General features: G+C 34.3%; 1 protein-coding gene and 1 non-coding gene across 3 annotated transcripts in view; both read left to right on the top strand.

The window, feature by feature from the left end:
- ss (aryl hydrocarbon receptor spineless) overlaps window positions 1-25950 on the top strand; it is a 176888-nt gene that overhangs the window by 6737 nt on the left and 144201 nt on the right. The window lies entirely within an intron of this gene.
- On the top strand, window positions 18835-18906 carry TRNAD-GUC (transfer RNA aspartic acid (anticodon GUC)). The gene has a single exon. It is a non-coding gene; the product is annotated as a tRNA-Asp (tRNA).

The raw sequence follows: 25950 nt of genomic DNA, 5'->3' as shown, positions 1-25950 counted from the left end.
TTTCATTGTACAAACTTTCGTATGAATATTTCGGTAATCGTTTAATATTTGAATTAGATCGAAATAATCGATATTGAAATTTTTCACACAATTTTACCCTCCTTCTTATGGAAGGCGTTAATAACTCTTCTGTCATTACATAATTTTTCATCTTTTCATTGGCACTTAAAAACAAATTATCTGACTTAACAAAATGCTGCAGTCGAATGCGTGCAAATAAATGTCAATGTAATAAGAACTAAAATATTTTGTTTGCTACAAAATTATAATTTTCTTATTACATTGACATTTATTTGCACGCATTCGACCGCAGTATTTTGTTAAGTCAAATAATTTTTTTCAGTGTATGGACACCAACTGCGTATTTTTGACTTATTACACTGCGACAATTTTTTTTATACCAGTTGTATCGGACATATATTCTTTCCTATTCAATTTAGAAGATTTTCGAATTCAAAGGCCTTTTGTATTTTATTTCAGGCAGGGAAAAGTTTCGATACATTTTTAAAATTTAACGTTAGTTTAGATAACCGAAAGAAGGGTTAATTGTATATTGTAACTAATTTTTAATTGGCTAGAGTAACATTTTGCACACAATTTTGCTCTCCTTGAAAGGCGTTAAACAATCGAGGGATACTCGCGCGTTTTTCATCCTCGAGTCTTTCGGTGTTTCGAGAGTGCTGAATGGGATGCACAGCAAGGAATATCCGTCCTCGCGCGGTTACCGTGAATAGAGCCATAACGAAGTGAAACGCGCAGGTGAATTTATGCTGCAGGAACGGAGGCGCCCGACGAAGAGTCTAATAAGCGCCGAAACGTCTTGGAGGAAAAGAAAGAGAGAGAGAGTCTTTGCCTCGGAGGCAAACTCCAAAGGAACAAAAGGGATAAAAAGGGACAACGAGAGACGAAAAAATAGATAGGGAGAGAAAGAAAGCGACAGGAAAAAAGAGAGAGGCTCATCTCTAACTAATTATGAATTAACTAATTTTGGCGCCCGATAAAAAATTATACAGCTATGTCCTCAGTGACAATTTTGTTCACAGTCATTTTGATGACAAGTTTTTTTTACATATGCAATTACCTGATCAGGGTGATTTGATGCAAATCTATTATGTGTATTTTCTTTGAAGATGCGACATTCTATTTTTTTTTTTTTTGAGGTTTAAAATATTAATACTTGCTGTTTAATTAAATTAATTAACTATCAATTTCTGTGTAATAAGTAATTATGTTAGTCATAATTAATTGTTACAAAATAAATTAGATGATATAGGTAGATGCAACATTGCTATTAAAATTAACAATTTTCCAGCTAATTTTTCATTAAAAGATTTATATAGTATATATTTTTTATTTTTTTATAGTATATATATATATATATATTTGTGTTTCTTACATAGTGAACGGGGAAATCGCCATAAATAATCCGTAAGTCATAAAACCATTTGTGTTGCACGACCTAATTAAAAGACTGAATATGGAACTTCGTTATCGCGTTTTATTGTTTATTACTCATTGTACGTTGCGTCATCAGCACGTGTACATACCTCAATCTCGGTGTTCCTTCTCTCTACCCTCTCCCACAACAAATTATATGAATTTAGTTATACTTTCTCGAGTGGAATTTAAATTTCGTTATCCGGCGCGGCGATCTCTACGCGGGAAAAAGAATTTAAATATAAATAGTCGCGAGATATACGTGTTGCCATTTGCTCTTGTTGATATTTCTCGAAGTACTCCTCTCTTTTCTCTCTCGCCCCGTCTCGCCATTACCCTTTCAAATGTAACATTGGTAAGGCGTTTCGCGATGAAGGCGATTACGCGCTTTCCCAGCCATTAAAACCGTAGAATCGCCCGCCTCAGAAAGCAAAAGTAACGATAGTATCGTCGCATAATTCATCATCTTACCTACTTGTTACTTATCGTACGTCATATTCGCCAAATGCCTTTATTTTGTTTTACAATGCAATCCCTTTTTTTTCCTCTCTCTCTACGTTATCTCGCGTATAATTCATACATTTTATCCGAAACGAGGCATCTCGCGAAATACTATTGACATATTAAAACGACATACGTCGCAAGAAGATCCGCTTCTTCATATATACATGATAAATGAACTGTCAAATTATATGGGGCGCTCCAGAATCAATCATTTGACATTTTGACTCGAACTGTCAAAATTCGGCATCGCAAGACAAAAAATATGCTTTAATATAATATTCTCGATGCAAGTCGGACATTCGACAAAAAGTATTAAAATATTAATATTTAATTACTATATATTATTAAATATCAATATTAATATTTTTATTATTTTAAGATAATTTCTTTGTCGGATCTCCGAGTTGTATCGAGGCGATTAGGCACTTGATTCTACCGGAATCGGAGAAGTTTATTTCGCGAGAGGCGGCCCTGGACGACAGTATCTTATCCGACTTCGGGCCCAGGCTCGGGGTCCAGCGAGGGTCCTGGTAAGGCGCGCTGTGTGTTTAACTATTCAATAATTCATCCCGCCATTCATCACCAACCGAGTAAAATTTATCTTATTTTTATGTATTGGCCCCCTTCAGCTCGCGGCGCCATACATCAACCTCTTATTAGCCGCGATTTGTTTGGCGCGCGCGGCATCCAATCCCATTGTGCCGATTTGTCGAGAGCGCATTTTCTAACTCGCTGACGCCGGGCCCTCTTTTTTTTTCCCCTCGGAAATTCACGCGCCGGAATAAAAAACAGGAACGATCGTTGGCCCCACGAACTCGAATATGTTGACTTCTCGCCTGTCGAGAGAGTTGTTTGCTAATTTTAGTGACATAGCGCGACCAATAAATTCGAATTAATTCGAGCGGTGACCCGGAATTTTCGTGCACGGATTATTGTATCAGTATAGGAATTAATCAAATGAATGTCATGAGTGTCCACAGCTTTATTTTTTAAATAACGATAATCTTTTAATCTTTCAAAAAGAAAGGAGAACGTCTCTAATTCGATATTTTAACAGAACTTGGATATCTTTTCATTTTTCATTTATAATCGTATACATATCTCTAGGTTTGAAAAACAATTGTGAAAGAAAATTAAATAAATATATATATATATATTAGAAAAATTAGTGAATTATGTAGAGCATACATGAAAAGAATGTATCAAAGATCGTGAGAATGTGCTCCGGAAATTCAAATATTTAGCGTATAAGAGCACTAGAACTCCCGAGTTTAGATTACAAATTCCCAAGACGGTATCATTATGCGTAATTTATGTTGCGTCCTTCTCACAGACGACGAGAAAGACAGGATAGCGTTGTTGTACGGTTTTCGCTAATAATCATGCCAGCTATTACCAAATGCCTAATTCGTTATGGAAGAGCAACAATAATGCGATTTAAATTGCTAATGATCTTGAACGAGCTTCGATATTCACTCCAACAAAAATTGATTCTAGGTTCTCGAGCGAGAAAAATTTCACTTGCAATTAAATTTTTAAAAATATTAACTGGCTCATATTTAAAAATGTATTTATAGTATCTTTTGTGCAAGTTTGAGCTGAATAATTATCATTAGATTTTATTCTGAAAATTAAAAACTTGTAATATTTTTTTTCACCGTGACACATCTGACGATCTATTTATTTAAGTAATTTAAATATTTTTTTTTTACATCGCGGATATTAATTATTTACTTGAGAAATTTCATAGAGAGATCGAATTTTACCGGCTAGTTGAATCATTCTTTCTCGCGAATGGCGGGGCCATTTTGTAGATACCGGAGTTTCTTGTCATTTGCCGAAGGCAAATCGATAATTAGCCTGGTTCCGCGGCAATTTAGTTATTTATTCGTTACACGGGGAAGACGCCGGTGTATGACACCAGGTCGGTTCTCGGCGTGGCGGGCACTTCCGGTGCCAGGCAGAGGCGGGCACCTCATTGTCATTACGTCACCAGAGGCTGTCATTTGCTTTTTCAAACGTCCGTTTTTCTCACCGCGAGGATAGAGGGCTTGATGATCGTAATTATACATGGCCAGAAAACTTTGAGAGAGAAGGATGGGCGGCTTTAAATTTAGAACGCTTGTGTGCGTTCGACTTTGATCCGAAAAACGCGGCCGATCGAATATCCCGAGTTTAACCGAGGAGTCATTTCGTGAATTCACCCTATACTCGATTCCTTCAATGTTAATCATAAGAATATCGAAGAGCAATTTACTATAGATTTTTATAGTTTATTTGGAAATTTATCGTAGCAAATTAAGCATTCAAATATAGTGTATAGATACGCCACAATTACAAATTAAGCATGACTGAAGACACACGAGAGTTTATACAAGACGGTTTTAAAATTATTTACAACGAAAAGAAGTTTAATTATTCCCTGCATTTTTTTTTTTTTAGATTACTGTCTTATCTCTGACCATTGTCCACTCGTAAATTGCACATTTCGTGGCTTGACTCCTCGAATACGAATACGTCTTCCTAATTAGGCAGACCTGTCATTAGTTCAAGTACCATCGCTGCCCTTCTTTCGTGACAGCATTCACTCCCGTGTCGCACTTTGTATGCCCGATGGTTGGCGTATCCTGAATTCGCCTTCCTATTAGGGTGTGGCTTACTCCTCGGACAACAAAATTGCCTTTGGTACTTGCGAGGTTTAATGAAATTAATGTATAGATCGTTGTTCTCTCTCGAAGCTTTTTTAGATGTAAGTTAAACAAAAGTTGATTTCGCACAATTTAATCCACCAGAGAGAAGATATTTTTATTTAAACTCTACTTTCATAATTTTTTTAATAGAAAAATGACTAGAACAAATTGAAATAAATAGAAAGAATATATAATTATTAATAATAATAGAAATTAATATTATTTTAAAATAAAGATATGTTTGTCGAGAGATATTTACTTGTAATTTATTTCAGTTTATTCTTCGAAACAACGTATGCTTTTATGCCATTAAATTTATAATATCTCGTATCCTCTACATAAATTCACTGCGACAATTATGTGTGTCGTAAGAAAATGACAAACGTCCTGAATAACGAGATGATACTGCTGAACTCAACATATATCAATTTATCATTTCATTTCTTGAAAAAGAATTGCTAATAACATTTTTTTACATAATATATGTACATACAGTTTTTAGTTAGTTAAAATTTTTAATACGACTTAGTATAATATTTTATTATGTCGTATAGTAATATTTTATTATATAAATATATATAATTGAATATAATTTTCAGTTAATTCTATATTACATAATTTATACAATACAATTCTACATTACATAATTTTACTAACTCCGCGGTAAATAAATTCTACGGCCAAATCATTTAATAAAATAATTGATTAATAAATTATTATATTAAATGGGGAAAATCATATTTTAATGCACGCGTAAAATGACACTAATGACTAATAATTTCAAAATAATCTAGCTATCATATATTTCATGATATAATTTACTGTGGTATTTTCAATACATTTTGAAAAATGAAATATTAAATAGAGAACAATGTTTTTCTTCGATATATCGATCAACTCTATCTCGCTGTCGGATTATTGGATGCGTCCTCCGTTTCTTTTCAACGCGACGAGTGCAACGCGTTCCGGGACAAGTCGCGGGAACCGACGGTTAGACCGTCGTCGCGCTGCATCCCTTCATTTTGCCATCCGCTCGTTTCGGTAGAATTTGCATTTCAGGAACGTGAGATTGGGCGGTACAAAGATAGAGCTAATGCTCACGGGGCGGCGCGCCGCGCCGTGTAAACACAGGGTAGCCCCGGATTCCCTTTCTGGCTTCTTTCTCATCTTCCGTTGTGCTGCACACGGCTTTACGTCGAGCTTTCCGTTTTCGGTTTAAAAGCGAAGTTTATCAGGGAGAGAGCGCCGGAACGCGCTGCTTTTTCGCACCGATGCGAGTCGCGATTGCTACCATATAAGCGGATACGGCCTTCTGTTTTCGATCGTTTCACGGAGTAGACGTTAACTTGAATAAGTTTTGTTTAACCTTTTGCTATTTTCAATATATATAGCCTGGCTATTTTTACAAATAAAATAGTAATACACTTTCACAACTGAATAAATGATTGAAAGGTGTTGGCTTTCTTTGCGATTATAGAACAGATAATGTAAGAAATAGTGTGACAATTGCAGCGATTTATTCAAATTTTGAAATTCTTTTTCATCTTTAAGAGTAAATTCGATGATTTTCTTCGAATTTTTTAATTATATAAGACAGTTGATGATAAAAGTCAATTTGAAACTATAAATTGATATTGAAAAAAAATTAAGATAGTAGATTTCCTGTCGTTCTCTTTAATGTGCATCACTATTAAATTTTCTCTTCTTAAATATTTAATTTTTTAGATAGTGTATAATTACAACAAAAAAGTTTATCGTTTTTCGTCATTATTAATTTTCAGGGATTTAAATAGAGCTTGTTGATCACTATTTGGACGTTGTAAATTTTCCTTCAAGAAAACTGTTCTTGTACATACAGGTACGATAAATATATATCGAGGATAGCAAATGATTGATCACATATATATTTTACGTATCGATACATCGTATGAATATACAACATCGCGTGTCTATAAAAGATTCTTAGAATATTTTGCGTAGCTTCATTTATTTATTATTTTTTTTTACGAAGGAAAACATGAGTTTAACTAGAAGAAGATTCTGACTGACGTAATATGTTTTCCGTAGCATATAATGATGTAAATTGTGCATATTATAATCAATTTATATTGATATATTTATACACGTTCATACGTATACATGTAATAAATGACACGATGCTTTACTAATATAATCCATACTTCTTATTGCGAAGTTTAAATCATGAATTACAGATTTGATATAATTAGCTCTTGTAACTAAAAAAAGATGGCAGAGCAATCTTTAATATATGTCAGATCGCAAGTAAATGTAAAATATATATATCAATTTGTAAAGATTATACGTATTAGAAAGGATATATCGCGCATACAGACATTTGTCAAAAGATAAGAAATTAATTCTATCAAATTATCGAACGAGCGACATCCTCGTGCAAAGGCTTAATTACTATTTCCACGGTAATTGCTCGTACGATAGCTTTTACGTACACACATACAAACACACACACACACACATATACATGCAAAAAAGACGCGCATTGTACCTCTATTATCCGCAACGCGGTATTATTACTGAACTAACTTACGGTTAGCGAGTTACAACTTTCGATTCACGTACAAAAATTATCCCAGGAGTTTACGCTATGTCGAATATTCTCTCTCGTCCGTAATAATTAACTTTCAGGATCATACTCGGAATCGCGTTACTACATCGCGAGCGGGTAGTAATTAAAAAACTGTTGGGACGCGCCCAGATTTAAAGACACTTCAATTGAAGGAATAATAACAGTAATCGCGCACAGATAATTCTCACCTCGTATTTAGCCAAGTACCACATATCAACGTATCCGATGTTAGGCGGTATAAAAGGCACGTTTTCAGTACACGTCAAGTACACGACGAGATGAGACGCTGTTATCGTATAGATATGTGGAATTGAATACGTTGAATATGGAAATATCTTGTTTGACATTTTTTTATTCGTTCCTTGCGATGATTCGACGGTATTTAATTGGCAAAGGGTTGATCGGGTCTCGTTAAATCTATTAATGAGAAGGTTATTATTTCAACAAATTTTTTTTTGTGCATTGTATAATTTTTTATATTTTTTTATACATTGTGTAATTTTATTTGATTAAATATTTTAGAGATTTGAGTGAATCCGATAAAATAAATAGTCGCAAAATGGCTGCAATTCGCGATGCATTGGATGGAAACGCGTACATATAAGGAGGCGTATATCTGGAAAAAATTTTATGCGAGCTGCGTTTTAGAAGCAAACAGCGTAAAATAATTCCGCCCAGCTTACCGCAGCATCCTCGTTAATTTTAGAATACTCATTTCGCACTACTTATTGACAGTTAGAGTTTTGCGCAGTTCTGTTCTGTCTGACATTTAATTAACTATGTGTCTCGCAAGAGGCTCCGAAATGAATGCTTCCGCATGATGCAAAAGCGGATCTGTCAAAATCCGTGATCACTGTTCGAGATCAGCTGATACTACTTTGCTCTACAACTTTTTCAAAATAATTACCTTATTTTAACATCAAGAGTGTCTCGAAATTCAATTTATTATTTTTTATAACAAATTTTAAATAATATAAATGTTTAAAAATATATTGATAATAAAAAATACAATAAATATATTCATAAATGAATGATATACAATTAATAATATAATACGCCTTTTTTTAAATACAACTTCTTTTTGCAAGTGCATAAAATTACAAGATTTACTGGCGTAGGTATCTCTCGAATGTTGTAGGATCGATTTGTATTATTCAACGACAGATTTGTGGCTATTCCACGGCCGTTTTGCCCGCAAATGATAGTGGAATACAATACAGCGGATTATTGGATCCGCTCGCGCGGTGACTTACACATCTAGATGAGAAGCGTTCTCGCGCCAGGTACACATAAATATAGATCTCTCCTGTCTCAAACAGAGAGAGTCTCTGACTTGTCTCACCGAGTACTCACCGCGCGCGCGTTCGATCGTACACCATCTCTCTATAGCGATATACTAGTGTGGCCACTACTATCTTGATACCTCCCCACACTGAGATCGCGAGCGTATCATTACCCCGCCTAGTGGCTAGCTCGGCAGATTACACGTCTGCGAGCCGAGTTTGGCTCGAGCTGACCCGACCTAACTCGAATTTGTAAGAACGATTGTGCCGGGATTTGCATGCTAGTGAGCGGCATGTCCCAGAGAAAGAGAGAGTGAGAGAAAGAGAAAAAAATCGCGCATACTGTTTTTGATGTGGTACACAGTAACATTAATCTCTGAAATTTCAGTTTTTCAATTTATCGTTTGAAAATAGTAGGGCACAGAAATTTGTGGAAAACGATTTTTACGAATAGGTACCTATTTTTATTGTACTATTTGATATTGGAAGAATTTTATGAGTTTCTCTGTGATTAATATATTTACCATAATAAAAAATATTTAATACGTGGTAAAATTAATCAACATGGTAGATATTAATATTTTTTCTATATATGGTCCCACGATTATGATTTTCAAGGCAAAAAGAACATTTTCTGCGTAGTAATGATCGAAAATTAATCGTCAAAATTACTCAATAGTGCTTTAACATGACGGACTGTCAACTTGTATTTGTTTCTGATACGAAACATCATATGACCAATTCTTGTTTTTGTTCTCCGCATTTCGCGAACTTATTCCGTGCGTATTTTATTTTTTCGCGTAATTGAGTTAAATAAATCGCGTTGAAGCGGCAGTGACTCTTTCGTCGAATGCCTCCTGCCGGAAGCGAGGCCCGGGTTCCACCTGCCAGTACTAGCGCGCATTAAAATTATGCTAATTAAACATATCGAGCAAAAAGGAAAAAAAGCACCGCGCTCTCGTATATTTATGTGGGCGTTACCGTTGTAATGTCGTTAAATATTTTTTCGGCGAGGATGCACGACGATAGTAAAAAATTTGTGGAATATAAAACCAAGCGAGTTTGTGTGTTAATCGTTTCTTTTTCCAAAAATTGCTCATTGATAATGCATACGAAGGCATAAATATTTAAACGAAACGTTTCAGCGAACGAAAATTACACGTTTATTACGTGACAAGATGTTTAAATAGTTTCAATCCTAATGCCGCGATAATCGAGCAAGAAACGCGCGTTCAAGAGGCGAGCTAACGAGCTCGCCATTAATTAACGAGATATGGTTATGTCGCACGTGCACGAGCAAATCGTCGACGTAATTGCGTCTAATAAAATTTCAAGCTCGGTATGAGCGCGCATCACCTGTAAAACGTGTCATTCTGACAGATTATGACGTAAAACACGAAGTAATTTTGCACATTAATTGAATTCGCATGTTAATCACACTCAAGTGTAATTTTATTTCATCAACAAAATATATATATTAATGATCAAAAAATAATTCAGATATCATGTTGCTCCTTTTTTACTACGCACAGTATAAAGTTAATTGCCTTCGAAAATTTAATTCAGCTGCCAGCACTAGTTTAATTGAGACTAACTGCGACTTTTAAGGTACACTTTGATCTGAGACCGCCCACTTGTGGACCGCTCTCTCGCTATCGTAATTAATTTATATATATTACGCACGTACAGGCTTTAGGGACGATTGACAAATCGATTTATCAGCCTGCGACTGATAGACATGTAGATATATTGTATAATCAACTGCGTCATATATTTAAGAAAACAATTTAAAATTCTAAAATATCTAATGACTTAAAAAATAATTGGCCAGAGATGAAAAATAAACCACCCAGTAGTTCTTTTATTTTTTCGGAAATTAGAGTCTTCTATAGAATTAATCAATTAAATCAATCTTCTATAAAATTAATCAAATAAATAATTCCTTATTAGAAAAAAATATATATACATCTTTGTCTATATTATGTCAACTTTTTTTTTACCATTTTGCCAACTTTGAAATAATTAATGAGAAAATGAGAAATTAATTATTAAAATTAAAGTAAAGTGGATTGGCCAATTTCCTTAATTATTGCGAATATCATAAAACAGACTTTCTTACAATCAGTTAAATTCGCTCTTTATTGGATTGTATTTATGATAACGAGACATTTTTTCTAAAATTTTTTAGCAATCGCGAGAACATGTGAGCGATACGTTTTAACGTCGAAATGAGAAATTAAATACAAGAAGATATGCAAATTTCTATTGATAACTTCTTTGTGCCGTTATCGAAAAGGATTTACCACGATACGGATGTAATAGCTCTCTTGGCTGTGTAAACTTAATCTAGGAGCCACATTTTTGACTCGTCTCCGATTAAGATCTGAGAATAAACATAATTCAAAGATACATTGTGGTAGTGATTACAGGTAACAAAGCTTAGATTATAATCATTGCGGGCCCACAAAGTTATGGCACATATTCTCGACACGAACGTAACTTGTGCTGCGTAGTACGTTGTTGATTGCCGAGACGCGATATAAATAATAAATGCCCGTTTCATTAGTGAAGGTTCTACGCTCGTCCATTTTAATATTCACATGAGACTTTTAACGCACGTTTTAAACGATCATTTGTATAGCGCACGAATATGTAACGGTCGAAATAATACAACATTGTTAAATAATTGGTGACGAAACGCAGGAATTGCTAGGACAGTCACTTAGCTTTGCCTTTGAAAAATATTAAAATTTGGAATATCAGTTATAACGTAACATATTTCGGATGAAACTCTGCTTAGCAGAAAGCTTTAACATTTTTTGTATTGTATATTTTATATTTCAATTAATTTTTTAACTAAATAATATTTCAAAACAGATTGAATCATAGTGGCTAAGGACGAGAAGAAAATCTCCTCGAGATTGTGCTTATCGATTTTTGCTCTCAAGTTTTCTTGCGACCATGTGTGGAGCTGTCAAAAAAATCGATCGCTTTTAAAAATGATCTGTGGACGCGCGGTTGAAACATGATAGTCTCGCTGTGGTATACATAAAGCAAAAAGTAATTCAAGATCACCATTTTAGAGATTTTTCTCAAGAGTGTCTACTTGTAAAACAGCCTTTTTGTAATTGTTGTATGTTCCTCTTTGCAATTAATCGTACATTAAAAATCGATGCTTATTTTAATCATAAATATGTCAAAACTAATTATTTAATATAATTATTGATTATATAAAAGCGATATAAATTTTTATATGATAAATAATATATTTTAGATATATTTCTATATGTAATAAAAATATATGTTTAATTGGAAAAATTGTCTCGAAAATTAATAATTTTTGATATGAGAAATGAGCAGTAAAATTATAGCTCAAATTGAGAACATGAAATTGAAGTTGAAATATTAAAAATAAAAGATCTCTCTCTTTGTAAATCTAGAATAAAAATAATATATAAAAAATGTATTATATTTTATTGAATTTTTGTTGTATTATATTTTCTAAAAATTTTTGAACTAAAATATAATAAAATTGCGCCTTATACACGCAAATAGAATCTAATTTCAAATATATATATTTATAGTAGAAAGTAAAATAAATTCGCTTATACCGTGCACGAAGCGTATACGCCAGAAAACGACGGAATTTCCAGCGGTTCGTGTCACATATCTTTTACCTGATGAAAAAAAGGGGGAAAAAATAGTCTGGAAAGTTTTTCGCGCGTCTTCGTTAATAACTCGGAGGCATTCATCCGGTATTATTTACTCCTTTCAACCGGCTAGACTGCGGCAAGTGCCCGGTAAATTGTCCTGGACTATAACTGCTCGAAATTACATCCTCGATTATGAAGTCTAGAGACGCGTAGGACGTCGAAATTTTCTGTCGCTTCGCTCTTCGTCGTGCACGACGAAGCACGAACTCGCTCGCTTCTGAAAGTTTCGGAATTTTCTACGATCGCGGAATTTTCTAGTATCGGAGCAGCGAGGAATAAAGGAGGAAAACGTGCATGTTGTAACCTATAGAGAAGTTTTGCACCGTACGTCAATTATCGAGGTAGGGAGGTGGGGTATATAAAATCATCATCATCATCATCATGATTGTTGTTTCGCCACGAATGAAGAATCGCACCCCAAGAGAATTTGAGAATTTGCGCGCATTTTCCAGCGATAAATATCACGACTCATTGAACTTTACGGATGCGCCGCCTTTGTGTGTGTGTTTGTGTACAATGTTCTGCAATTACGAAGTATAACCACCGTAAAACGTAATACCGTAAATTATATAACGGACGTAATATCTGCGCGCGGTTCTCGATGGAATTTTCCTCGTCGAGTATACTGTCGAGGACTTGGAAAGTAAAAGTTTTCGGATTAAAAACGTCGTTTCATTTTTTTTAATTTTTATTATTTGAAGTTTATTTCTCGCGTTAATTTTCCTTCGAATTTCCTAGGCGATTAATTATTTTTTTTTCGCGAGTATTTCTTCGAACGCGTTTTTTTTCGCCTCGCAATAAAGTTTCGAGGAATTAATCCATTGACGCTAATGAGAGAATCTGAAGTTAATTAAGTACGCAGTTGATGATATGCTCTCGATAAGCCAGAAAACCAATGAATATGCAAACTATTATACGACCACCTGCCATACGTCTTTTTATGTGTGCGAATCGGCATATATCTATATAGTGTACATGTATGTATGTGTTTGACAGTTAGAGTCGACAGGTATATATGTATGTATTAATATATGTGTGTCGAGCGAGTGTATTCTCTATTCTTTTATTTATACTCGCGAACCGTCGGGCGTCATGAATGAGCGATACGTCATGCGAAAACTACTTTTTTTTTATTATTGTTTTTTAAGACATGATAACAATCTTCCCTTTTGCGATCGTATTTACGCGTGATATTTTTCTACGCGATTCGCGTGATTTATTTCTAACGTATTTCAGAAACAATTTATGTTACACACACACAATCCATATGTATCACGATGCAAAATCAGGAAAAAGTCGCATGACGTATGCAGTTTTGTAATTAATATTTCATAACATTGTGTCACAATTTCTTTAGATTCCAAGGATTTAATAGCTGAAGAGAAAAATATGGGTTAATTAGACTGTAGTCTGTATTTTTTATTTTTAAATTGAAGAAGAGATTTTTTTTCTTCTCTAAAATTAATTTAGGATTTTTTCATCAAGATAAAGTATCGTAATATCTATTAGTCAGTACTGAAGAGAAGGGAGATTCGTAGAAATTTTCACAAACTTCCACGCTGATATTTCTCTTTCGCAGATGAGGCTAAGTATACATATAAGAAAGCCGTGTATATAAATCACAGAGTTGTTTTCTTGGTACTCACACGATGAGTGCTATTTCACACCTCGCGGCGTTGATTCTAATCGTTGTCGGCTCGGTTGGTCTTCTCATTCTTTCACATTATCGAAAGAGTTGCGTTTTTATGTATTCTATCGATCGATAATTCGATCGGAAAGGAAAAAAAAAGAGATTAGAGATCGTCGAATCAACTATTGACATCTCGCGTACATTCGTATATACATATTTGTATGCGCGTATATTCATCTTTGCGCGATGTAACCCTAATGGTCGGACAATTTGCAGAGGCGTGCCGAGTTAAAGTCAGACTCCCCTGCGAAGTTCCGCCGAGCCAGACTCGAAAGTAATGGCCTAATGTTACTTAATATCTACCGTAGAAACGCGCTTATCTCAGATATTCCCTAAAGGGCTGACGTATTTCCATATTTTACCATGCCGCAGTCGCATCCTATGCCAACTTCTACAAAATCATAAATGCGCATGAATAGAACGTGCCTAGATCTAGGGAAACTATGGAGAAAGATATACGATATATTTATTATATTATTATATCGTATTTTGTGTTTAATTTAGAATTAATTTGGAATATCGAAAAAAAGAGGTAAATATAATTGTGAAGAGATGTACAACTTTTGACAGCTATATCTACATACATATACATATGTATAACTTTTTTCGTTTTGATATTTAACAATGATTACTGTGTATGTATATAGCTGTCAAAATCATCTGATCGCAATTTTAAATGTCTCTCTTGACAAATATATTTTTGTCGATATATTATTATTTTTTTTTTTTTTAATGTTTGGAATTGCGATGGATTTTTCGGTAATGAAAAAATTAATGAAAGGATTTTCATCAAAATTTGTACACCAAATTATTCTAGTTAAGCGTTTGTGTATATAAAGATAAAATTTTAGATACAAGAGATTATATTAAGACAATCTTTAAATTTATATTTACTCGATCTCCGGCCTCTACCCAAACTCGTTACATAAACGTCTGGACAATGATAAATCGCGTACACGAAAAAATTGCGCTCATACCTTCCATCCACGGTGATTTTCGTCGATAGCCGCGCGCGGCCGCGGCTTCATTTTTCCCCGGCTAATTTCCGGTCAAGATGTGGGTTACGATGGTGAAGCTCGAGCACATAAGTCTCTTCGATATCAGTAGTCCCACTGTTCTCTCTCTCTCTCTCCTTCTCTTTTTTCATCTTCTCGATCATCCCTTTCTGTCTTGTCTCATGTTAGCGTAAAAATGGAAACAATCAATTTTTCAAGATGAACCAGCACATCGATTTAACAGAGTTAATAAGAACTCAATTTTATATAATATTATATTATATAAAATCTTTAAAAAATATATTTTTTATAAATGGCAAAATAAATGAAATATATCTCTTTTTTCTAAAATAAATACTATTTAAAAATCGTTTAAAAAATATCTGCCCACTCTCTCTCTCTCTTAAAGGAGAGTCTAGCGATTAATTTTGCTAATTATACAGTGCGATAGCTGATTGAAGAATTTATTATACGATTTTTGAAGCTGTCGTGTGATATCAGCTGTCGTGGTAAGTCGCTAACTTATTTTCTTATCCTCTGTTCACCCTTTCCTCCGTGACGTTTAACGTTATCGGCGCGGCGTAAGGATTGAGTTAGTTAATTAAATGCATAAATTTCGTGCGCTGTAACATGGCAAGGTTGGGAAGCTGAATATTCGAATCGTTCTTTAATTGCATATTAGCACGCGAAAATTTGCAAATTAAGTAAAATAATATCTCTCTTTATTCTTAAACAATTTGAAATCCCTGCATATCGTTTTCACGTATAGCTACACATCCTGCACTATCAAATATTCTATTGTAAAGTGACATTATGTACTTTTATATTTACATATAAATATTTATAATATTATGTTTATTTATTATAAATATGTTTATATATGTTTTTCTAATATATAATATACATTCTGTCAAACGTAGAAAAATTTACTTGGTGAAATGATTAAATTTGGAATCTCACACATAAGCATATGATTTTCTGTCAGCACATAATGGCTGATATTTGTGTGTGTCATGTATCTCTAATTTAGAGATTTTATTGTAAAAATTAGTGGAATTGAAACGAGAAATAAAGACAGATGCTCCGTTTGAAACAAAAATGTATATCGCCGAAACGATCGATAAAACTTTGTAAATTGGACGTCGCTGCTGGGCGATGATGTATTACTTTATTGCAGAAAACATTCGGATGGCGCGATGCCTTCGGCCGATTAAATGACTTATTAACGGACTTATACAGTCATTCTGGTATCAGCGGTCACTCGCGACAACACGCGCGATCAGAGCGAACTTAGCCGGCGGCGTCTTTCATCAATCGCGCGTTTCATTCCGGGGACGTGCTCAAGTTAAATGAATAAGGATAAGATCGATGCATTACGGTGCAGAATTTTCGATCACGGGGTTCCGTGACATTAAAACACATCTGTATTATTTTATCGATACGTTCCGTGACAAGGTTATCATTAGCACACCATAATTTTAATTTTACGAGAGAGAATATTAATCAGCGATATTAATTAAGATATATACCGAAAAAAAACTCATTTGTTTATAATAATAAATAGCGTGGAAGAAATTTTTTTTCACGCGTCGTTGTGAAATTTTATGCCGAGAAGTTAAATACATGTGACTATCTTTTAATAAATGAAAAAGTATAAAAAGATTGATAAATTATTTTATTCATAATACCGATGAAATAATCTTGTTCTCTTCTTTTCTGTTTCAGGTGAGTCTTACACAATTTTTCTCTACGTAGTCGTAAATATTTTGCAAGTCTAAACTTCACTGCTGCTAAATCAGGTAATTAAATTTTAGAAATTCTTATCAATGTGCAGACCTGTCGTTTTTTGAGCCTTTTTTTATGCCCGATAGATTAATTATTTTATATATAATTTTTACGTAGAGTTCATCAATTTTTACCTAATTTCATTATATACTTAATTTTATTAGGACACAAACTCTTGTAATAAAAGTATACTGTTAAGAATATTAAATAAAAGAAAAATATGTATAATATATCAATAATATAATACGTTATTTATATATATATATATATATATATATATATGTGTATCTGTAACTGTATATCTGTGAGTATATCTGTTTTAAAGAACGCTATTAAATAATAACTATAACTGTCATTCTGACGTCAAGGAGAGAGATAGGGCAAAAATAAACGGAATGCGGAAAGAAAGGCTTAAAAAAAACTACGACATTCGGCCTGTTTACATACATTACTTAAACTACTGTTCACGCAGACGAATCATCGCGATAGCCAGTGCGACGGACGGATGAGTCGTACAATAGTATAGCCTATTATATCTGCACCAATTCGCATACACACGGTATAAATCTACCGTATACACATACAACCATGTACAATCCTATGTATGTGTATAGTACATCCGCGCGCGGTATGCACTTGCATACGTAAGGATTCACGATTACATTTACAAACAGTTAAAGCCATTAGCGAGCACGCGAAACCTCGGGGTACTAATTTAATCCAGCTCGGTAATTGCGAAAGATTCTAATGGCCTTCGCCTCCTCGCCGCATTTACTTCGACGTCGTCCTCGTCCATCTTGGCGCGAAATTTTCATAATTTTCGTTACACCGAGATTAACCATTTTTTTTCTCTCTTCTTCCTTTGGGGGTTTTTTTTTAATTTGTATTTTTTTTTCCTCGCTCTCTTCCTTTCCGTTCGCGCAGATTGCCTCCTTCTTTTGCTCGCGAATATATTTTTCCGCGCGGTAACGAGCATGGATATGGAAATCGTGTGCCTCGTTCTCCGGGTAAAAAGGATTTATTTCCGAGCCGGTGGTATATTTAATACACGACTCGCGCGCCTCGTCTTTAGACGCGTGTCTGTCACGTCGGCGTGCGAGAAATTTACGCCACGCGAGTGTGTTGCACGGGCGGAAATCGCATCGGCACCTAGGTACTAACACCCACGAAAGGCAGCACTGCGGCCCTTCAACTTTTCACTTAGCATTTATCCGCGATGTCGAGATGTTATCCGGATATAAATATGTATCTGTGTAACACATCTCTGGATATATACTTCTTTTTCTATATTTCCTTTGCACTTGCGCTCTTTTTATTGGTATTTTCTGGCATGTAGAACTCGTTTCAATTTGATTGCGAATTCTCATGCAAATTGATTCGCTTAAGCAATTGTCGGGTTAATAAAATAACTTTTCGAAAAATTCGAATTAAAAGCAAAATAAAAGAACTTTGAGATGTGTCGTATGAAACTCGCGTAGATTTTTATTTCGATTTTATTTCAAATTGTTGGTAATATACAGGGCGTTTCTAAATTTATGTCAGAGTATTTAAGGGTGTATTCGATATAGTCAAAGTAAGAAAAAGTTCTTATAAACATGGATTCAAAAATCTTTTTTCTCCGAGTTATAATTTCTCTAAAGATGGGTGAAAAATCGTAAAATATATTGTAGTCTTTTGGATACTTTTTTACAGATCGACTTTCAACGATCTGTGAAAAAATCTCCGAGAGTTACCATACATTTTTCAATTTTTTCCCCAACTTTAGGAAACAGTAACTTGTCAGTCAGAAGGAAAGGAACTTTTCTCTTATTTTGATCTCTAGAATACGCTTTAAAAATTTCTGACAGTTTTAGAAACAGCCTGTATATTTATATAAGATTATATATCTTATATATTTAATTTTATATATTTTTAATACATTTTATAAATTTTTCTTGTAAACATCTGTTGTATACATACATATTTTTATTAACTCATTGGATGATAATAATACAAGTTATATATAAAAAATTAATAAAAATATGCACATACAATTTTTATAAAACGTATTATTGTGTAATATATAAATGTAGTCTTGTAAATATCTGCTACAACAAAGTGTATTCCACATTCTTCTCTCGTTTATCGTCAAGTCCTCGGTAGTATAGTGGTCAGTATCCCCGCCTGTCACGCGGGAGACCGGGGTTCGATTCCCCGCCGGGGAGGATTTTTTTTTTTTTTTTTTTTATTAGAATCGCAATTTTCTCATTTGTTCAATCTAATATCAGATGGTATAATAAATATTTTAAGAAACATTGTGAACTCTCGATATTCCGCATGACAGATGGGGACTACAAGTTAACTATATCATCGAAGGTTTAGATATATTAATCATAATAAAGATTTACAAGAATACTATTAATAATTATATATTAAGGGTTGATTTTTTCAACTTCTCGGTAAGTTTTACCTGATAGGTATTTTCGTCTCTTTTCCGATAAATTCTAAAAAAAAAGAGACAAAGATATACCACTTGTCGGCTAAAACTTATCAAGAGTTGGAACAACCGACCCTAAATAATAATACTTAATACATATACGAGACTCTTTAAATACGGTAAAAGTAAAGAAAACTTTGTTTTAATCTTATTTAGTCGAGCTCTCTAAAAAAGACATGCATGTTAAACATTAACTCTCATTGCTCGCATTACAAATATACCGAGTTCCATCATTCTAGAATCATATAAGAGATCCGAGCGTTTCCGCGTCAGCTGACAACGCGCGCTTTTCGTGACGCGGTTGCTCGCGGATTAATCACGTTTATAGGATGCTTTGTAACTGTTCCCTATGGCCCTCCCCCCGCTTCTCTCCCCTTCACTACCCCTCGAGTGCGCGCGACAATTCCACGCGAAAAGACGATATGAGGCGGCGGCAGTAGCAGCAGGCCGCTTGCATTCCCGTGGGATGGGAAAGCCTAGAAAAAGGGAAGCGTAGCGAATTACTCAGAGCGTAGCCGCGCCCATTTGCGGAAAAGAAGCGGATATAATGGTGAATTGGATTACCCAGGGCTTAACGGGGAAGGGAGGCTGAAGAAAGCGAGCGAGCGATGCAAGAACACGAGAAATTGCCGGTTCTCTTACGAGTCCGTTTTCTCGAGGGAAAAAAAGAGGAAAGAGAGAGAGAGAGAGAGAGAGAAAGGGATGTATCGTGATAACGACTTGTGGCGAATCAACCAAACGCTTTTCTCTGTAAACCCTTCACGCGATTATATAAGCGTTGTATTACAACGAGAAAAGAATATGCAAGATATTCTCAATTCTTCTTCTCGGGAAAAAATTCGAGGGTGTCTATTCTTCGATCAATTTTGAGGGGCGAATTGCTGTTGGACCGTTTCACCCTTAGCTGGTTTCGTATTCGGCCAATGGGAGAGTGTAGAGAAACGGTGAGTCATTTTTTGCGCCACCAATCAACTGTCACTCTTTTGTAACATCAGCATCCAACCACGGGATCTTTGGTTTTGATGATTTCAATGCAAGCGGTAGGAATATAAATATTGAAAAGTTCTTATTTCTTTTAAATAATGTTGGTAAAAAATTAATTAAACTAAATAAATTAATCGACTGATTAAATTAATTAAAATAATTATTTACGTAAATTAGCATAAACACTCTAAGTAATTAATACACATTGAAATGCTTGAATTTATTTTCTATTCGTTTGGAGAAAATTATTATTTAACTTTTTTAAAAAGGAACATGAATTTTAAATGCGAAAATTAAAGATGCGTTTTTTGACCTAATAGCATAATAATTGTTTATATATAGCGTACGTTGCATTTGCCGTTCAGAACTATCATAATCTTGTCACTTTCTTCTCTTTCGACCTTCTTACGCTTTGCACAACATGCCCTTCTTTTTTCTCTCTCTTTAAATTACATTTATATAGGCGCGTCGAAGAAAGAAAACGGAGTATATACCCTATTAATCGCCGAGATACTTATCGATCGTTAACGAGGGGAACGTTAATTAACGAACGTATGCAGCGTGTTAGCATCCTTGCACCTGCATGCTTCCAGTTTTACGTAAAGTCTCTCGCGGCCCATATTGACAGATTAATAAACGGATACGTTATCTCGTTTCTTTCAACAGCGGCTGTTGACGATATCGATGTTTCCGTCAGCTAAATTCATGCATTTCGATTACTAATAATAAACGTTAACAAATTTAACCAAGAAGGGGTGATGATAGTAGATAGAAATATATGAGATAAAAGCACTACTGCTTTTTTCTTAAATATTTCTAGTTAAAAAAATTGTGTAAAATATTGCATTTTATTTTTAAATGTTTCTTACTTAAAAAATATTACTTGTAAAATAAATATATGTAGATTTTTACCGGAATTTTAGAATTGAAAAAAATGACAAGGGAAAAAAATTGGTTTGCTCTTTTATTTAAGAAATCGATTGAAAGATATTTGATTGTATAAGATTTTTTATTGTCCTTTCCCTTTATTTGGGAAAATAATGGCGTTATGTTTCCGATTTACTGTTATAGATGGATTGCATACTTTGAACGGTCGCACGTGGGAGATGAACACGCTTCTCTCTTTATGTATTTACTCATATTCAGACGCGTATAGATATAATTAGGTCTCGAGTTGTTTGATACGCAATGCACGCAGCCGGAAAAAAGCCGGAAAATCGTTAATGAACACAAAGCGGCAGACATTCCGTTCCTCACCGACGATACAAAAACTTCTTCCGGCATAAATTAAGTGTACGCGCGTAAGAATTAATTGCTTCCACGTGCGTAATTCGCGGACGATTCCTGTTAAATGAACACGTGATGCGATCAGTCAATGTATGAAGTACAATACATTTGTAATGCGTTCTAATTATTATGAAGGTACACGCTTTTAATGTGCTCTTTTTCATATTACAGCGTTAGGTATTGTTAGAGAGAGAGAGAGAGTGACAGCTTTAACCCTTTCGAGTATTTTAATATTTTAAAATGTATTGTTAGATAGAAAACAATGAAACTTGCTAAGTATTAATTTATTTCTTCATGAATATTTTATTACAATAAATAATATTTGTTATTCACTTTAGAAAGAAATTATCTGTCACATATGCAAATATTATCCATATTATATTATACGTGCACAGTTGTTTTTTTATTAAGAGAAATCGAATTAAAATTATTAAAAAAGACAAAGATAAAATTGTTAATAATCGACAACATGCATTTTTAAATTTGACAAAAATTTGTAATATATAATAATTTTTTTCGTGAAAAAGCTGTCTACTTTCTCTGCGGCTGTACTCGCGAAAGAAATATTCGCCGAACCAAAAGTGACACGAGTCGGCTTCTCCCTTATAGGGGAACGAAAAAAAAAAAAAAAAAAGAAAAAAAGATGACGATCAGACGCAGGATGCCGGCGTGTTGTAGGGTGCGTTTTCATACAAAATAACGAAAGTTCCTTCCGGTATCGAACGTAATATGCCGGTCGTACGGTCTGCGAAAGTTCTCTCCGCCTATGGTAGGCGGGACTGACTGCCAGTCTAACCCTTATAACGCACATTCACCGACTGTTTACGTACCTGGCGTGAAAGCATCACGAAATGCAAGTCCCGCCTATAAGGACGAGTGGTTGTCCATCCGTTTGTTCGTTCAGCGAGACGAAATGTAACGAAAATACCTTCCAATTTGCGCAAAAACAACGTTTGACACTTTTAAAGTCAGCTGTCAGATGGAAATTAGTTGCGATGTTATCAAAAGTCTCTCCGCTATATATCAAGTTTCAGGTCTCCGTATAATCTCTTTGAAGGGAAAAATATTTTCTGTCTTCGAAAATCACTATCTATTGACTGAAAGAGAGCGAGGTTATTTTTTTATATCAAAAGCTTTTTAATTAAAATTCATAATGATAATTTACAACAGAGTTGTGCTTCCTCTTTTTTTATACAATATTAAAATGAATATCAATGTAAATTATAAAAGCTATTAGAGATTATTGGAGTAGATTCTGATTTCTAATTCACCGTCTCTCTCTTTAATGTAGATTCTCATCTCTTTAATTAAAATTGTTGGTTGAAGCGGAACTCGAATCTCTGAATAATAGAGCGCGTGTTATTAACAATGAGATATTCAGATCTCGGGGAAAAAATAGCATCGACAATGCTGCCCCTTCCGGAAGGAAAAAGGAGGACAGAAGGAGCACAGGCGATCGTTGAGGGTGGAGGGTGTATTTAAAACGAGTGTGTTCAATTATATCGTTAATTGCACTAATAAGAAATGTGTGATTATTCAACGGACGGTGTACGTCGATATAATGGCGCAACATTATCCGTATGTGTGTATGTGTGTGTACGATTGTGCTTTTGAAAGCTGTGTCGGTAATAGGGTGTCCACGTTATTATTTTCTATATACGGTTCACACACGTACGTACCATTCGTAGCTTGTATGTGGGATCAATCTATCGTATGAGGTACGTTACGTGAGTTAAAATGTGCCGCGCGTTGATAAAGCGTTTTAAATGCAATCGTTAATTTCGCGTTCCTATTACCGCAATTAGAATTTGCATTTTATAAATATGCAATTTCGTGGCGGTGCTAATCCACTCTCCGCCTCTCGGTCTCGTATATACATATAGCTCTCTTCTTCCCGTTCTAGTTCTCCGTAATCTTTTGCTCCGATACCCTCTCCCACCTTTCGATGAATATATGAACGATATTATCCAAATTGAGAGAAACTCTTTTTTGTGCCCGAAAATTATATAGTTCCACGGCATCCGAGAAAATTGATTATCTTATATCAAAGAGTGCTCTTTTATAATTCAAATGAAGATACGTTTTAATTAATTATTCAATTCTTGATTTGAAATACTATAATTACAGATTTTTTATGCTTAATTATCTAAAATTAGTTAGATACAAAAATTGACGTATATATTATTCATAGATTTTTTTGATAAATTTTCAATTATTTTTCTCTTAATAAAAATATCGCTGCGTGTATGGAATAAATTATCTTTATTCCTTATTTTATCCACACAAATAAAAATTTCGATGCTTTGTCACGCAGTATTACTTTAGGAACACCCGGTTGATGAGAGGCACGAGCACAAAAGCGGCAGTCACCAAGAAGGCACGAATTAGCGATTCTGAGTATTTCAAGACGCGGGATGTCAAGTATATGACAAGTACTCGTTGTCCAATTTCGTTAAATCTTTGATCTCACCGCACAAATCGAGCGGATCTTTTATAACAACTCTTGTATTCCTCTTGTTTTTATCGCGCGGCTTAAGAATAATTGACACAATACGGATGTTAATTTATATTTCGAGAAATTTTATGTGTCAGAAATACATAATAAAGCTTTGACGTAAGGAGTAGTTAACGAAACGGATTTAGGAAGAATTTTTTGCCTCTTCTCGTAATTAATCTTTTAAAAACACATGTGCCGAAATCTCTGCCAATTATTTTTACTTTATTTTTATTTTTATCCATTCATGTTTATTTATAATTTCTATTTTAACTTAATTTTTGAAATTTTCTGATTTCTCTTGTTTTTATCGCGTGGCTTAAGAGTAATTGACACAATACGGATGTTAATTTATATTTCGAGAAATTTTATGTGTCAGAAATACATAATAAAGCTTTGACGTAAGGAGTAGTTAACGAAACGGATTTAGGAAGAATTTTTTGCCTCTTCTCGTAATTAATCTTTTAAAAACACATGTGCCGAAATCTCTGCCAATTATTTTTACTTTATTTTTATTTTTATCCATTCATGTTTATTTATAATTTCTATTTTAACTTAATTTTTAAAATTTTCTGATTTTGATATACAATACGTATAACGTAATATCGATAGAATAATCGGGAAATATGTGTATTTGTCGGCGAAGAGATTCCGCGATGGTTAGGTCGATTCTCCTAACAGAAATTAATGGTTCTAATTATCGTTCCTATCGCACTATATGCAACGCACAATGTTCAACAGCCGCATATATATATATGCCCCAGACCGACACTCTGTGTGAGAGACCGTTTTCATTATTCAAACGCGCCATCATGACAGCAAACCGTGCACGATGCGCGGAAATCGATGCCGGCCATTCCGACTCTACTATGTAATCGTGAGAAACTGGAATTGTTCAATCACACGCGCCGGGAGCCGCGAGATCGATGCAATTGCATCGTCGTTGACGTCCCGGGCCCGCATTCGTATCCCGCATTTAGCGCTAAATGCGCCGACGCGATTCTGCAACCCGTAATAACGTTGCATGCGATCTCTTTCTCTCTCACACTCTTTCTCTCTGCTACATCAACTTTAGGATTGAACATTTAATGACGGAAAATGTGTAGCATGCGTGCAAATATAAAATCGTCATTCATCGTTTATTACACGTCATTAAGAATTTTATGAAACTTTAATAAAAGATATAAGTAGCAACTTTGACACCAATTTTTTTAACAATTCTTGCTTACTTCAAATTGATTGCGTACGTAATTACAAGATTTTTTTGGTTTATTTCTTAATCCTGGAGTTTTGGATCATTTCCAGTTTATACCTCTGTAATTTGTGTGTTTAAATGTGAATGAATTTTATTAGAGTTACAAATCAAATCCCAAGTAAATAACTCAATTAAATTTTGAAAGCTTATCAATTAGAAATGAAAATGAAAATAAAATCAAGTAAAAGTAAAGCGACGTTGCAATTAAAACTGAATTACAAATTTATTATTTATTTAGACAAGTTAGAAACAATTTCAATATTGCTAATTATTTACTACAGTTGTCTTTCTCTTCTAAATAAATAATAAATTTTAATTGCAACGTCACACTTCAATATCCACTTCAATTTATTTCATTTTAATTTATTTTCTTCTTTAATTTTAATTTTTGAATAATAAGCCTCAAAATTTATTTGATTTATAATAATACATAATTACTGCTGATAATTAAAGCGATCAATTTATGATACGTAGGGTTTTGAAAAATTCGAAAAGGCGAAGTAAATTACATATAAGTCGCTTAACGTTTAAGAGTTTAATTTGCACTAATTTATCGGGATAAATTTCGAAATAAATTTTCTTCTTACGATCGCGGTATATTAATCTCGCATTCGCGCCGGAGGATGCAGCCGAAACTAAAGGAGCAAGGAACGACCGTGGGATCCGTGCGCTAAGGATCCTCTCGTTCTCGCCTCCCTCATTCCTCTTTCTATAATCGCCCTTCTCTTCCGATCTTCGCTTAATAATTGTTT

This window comes from Nylanderia fulva, unplaced genomic scaffold, assembly GCF_048542155.1.
Source record: "Nylanderia fulva isolate GAGA-0341 unplaced genomic scaffold, ASM4854215v1 Scaffold9, whole genome shotgun sequence".
NCBI lineage: Eukaryota > Metazoa > Arthropoda > Insecta > Hymenoptera > Formicidae > Nylanderia > Nylanderia fulva.
The sequence above is the reverse complement of the archived record's forward strand: the minus strand, read 5'-3'. Positions and strand labels throughout refer to the sequence as shown.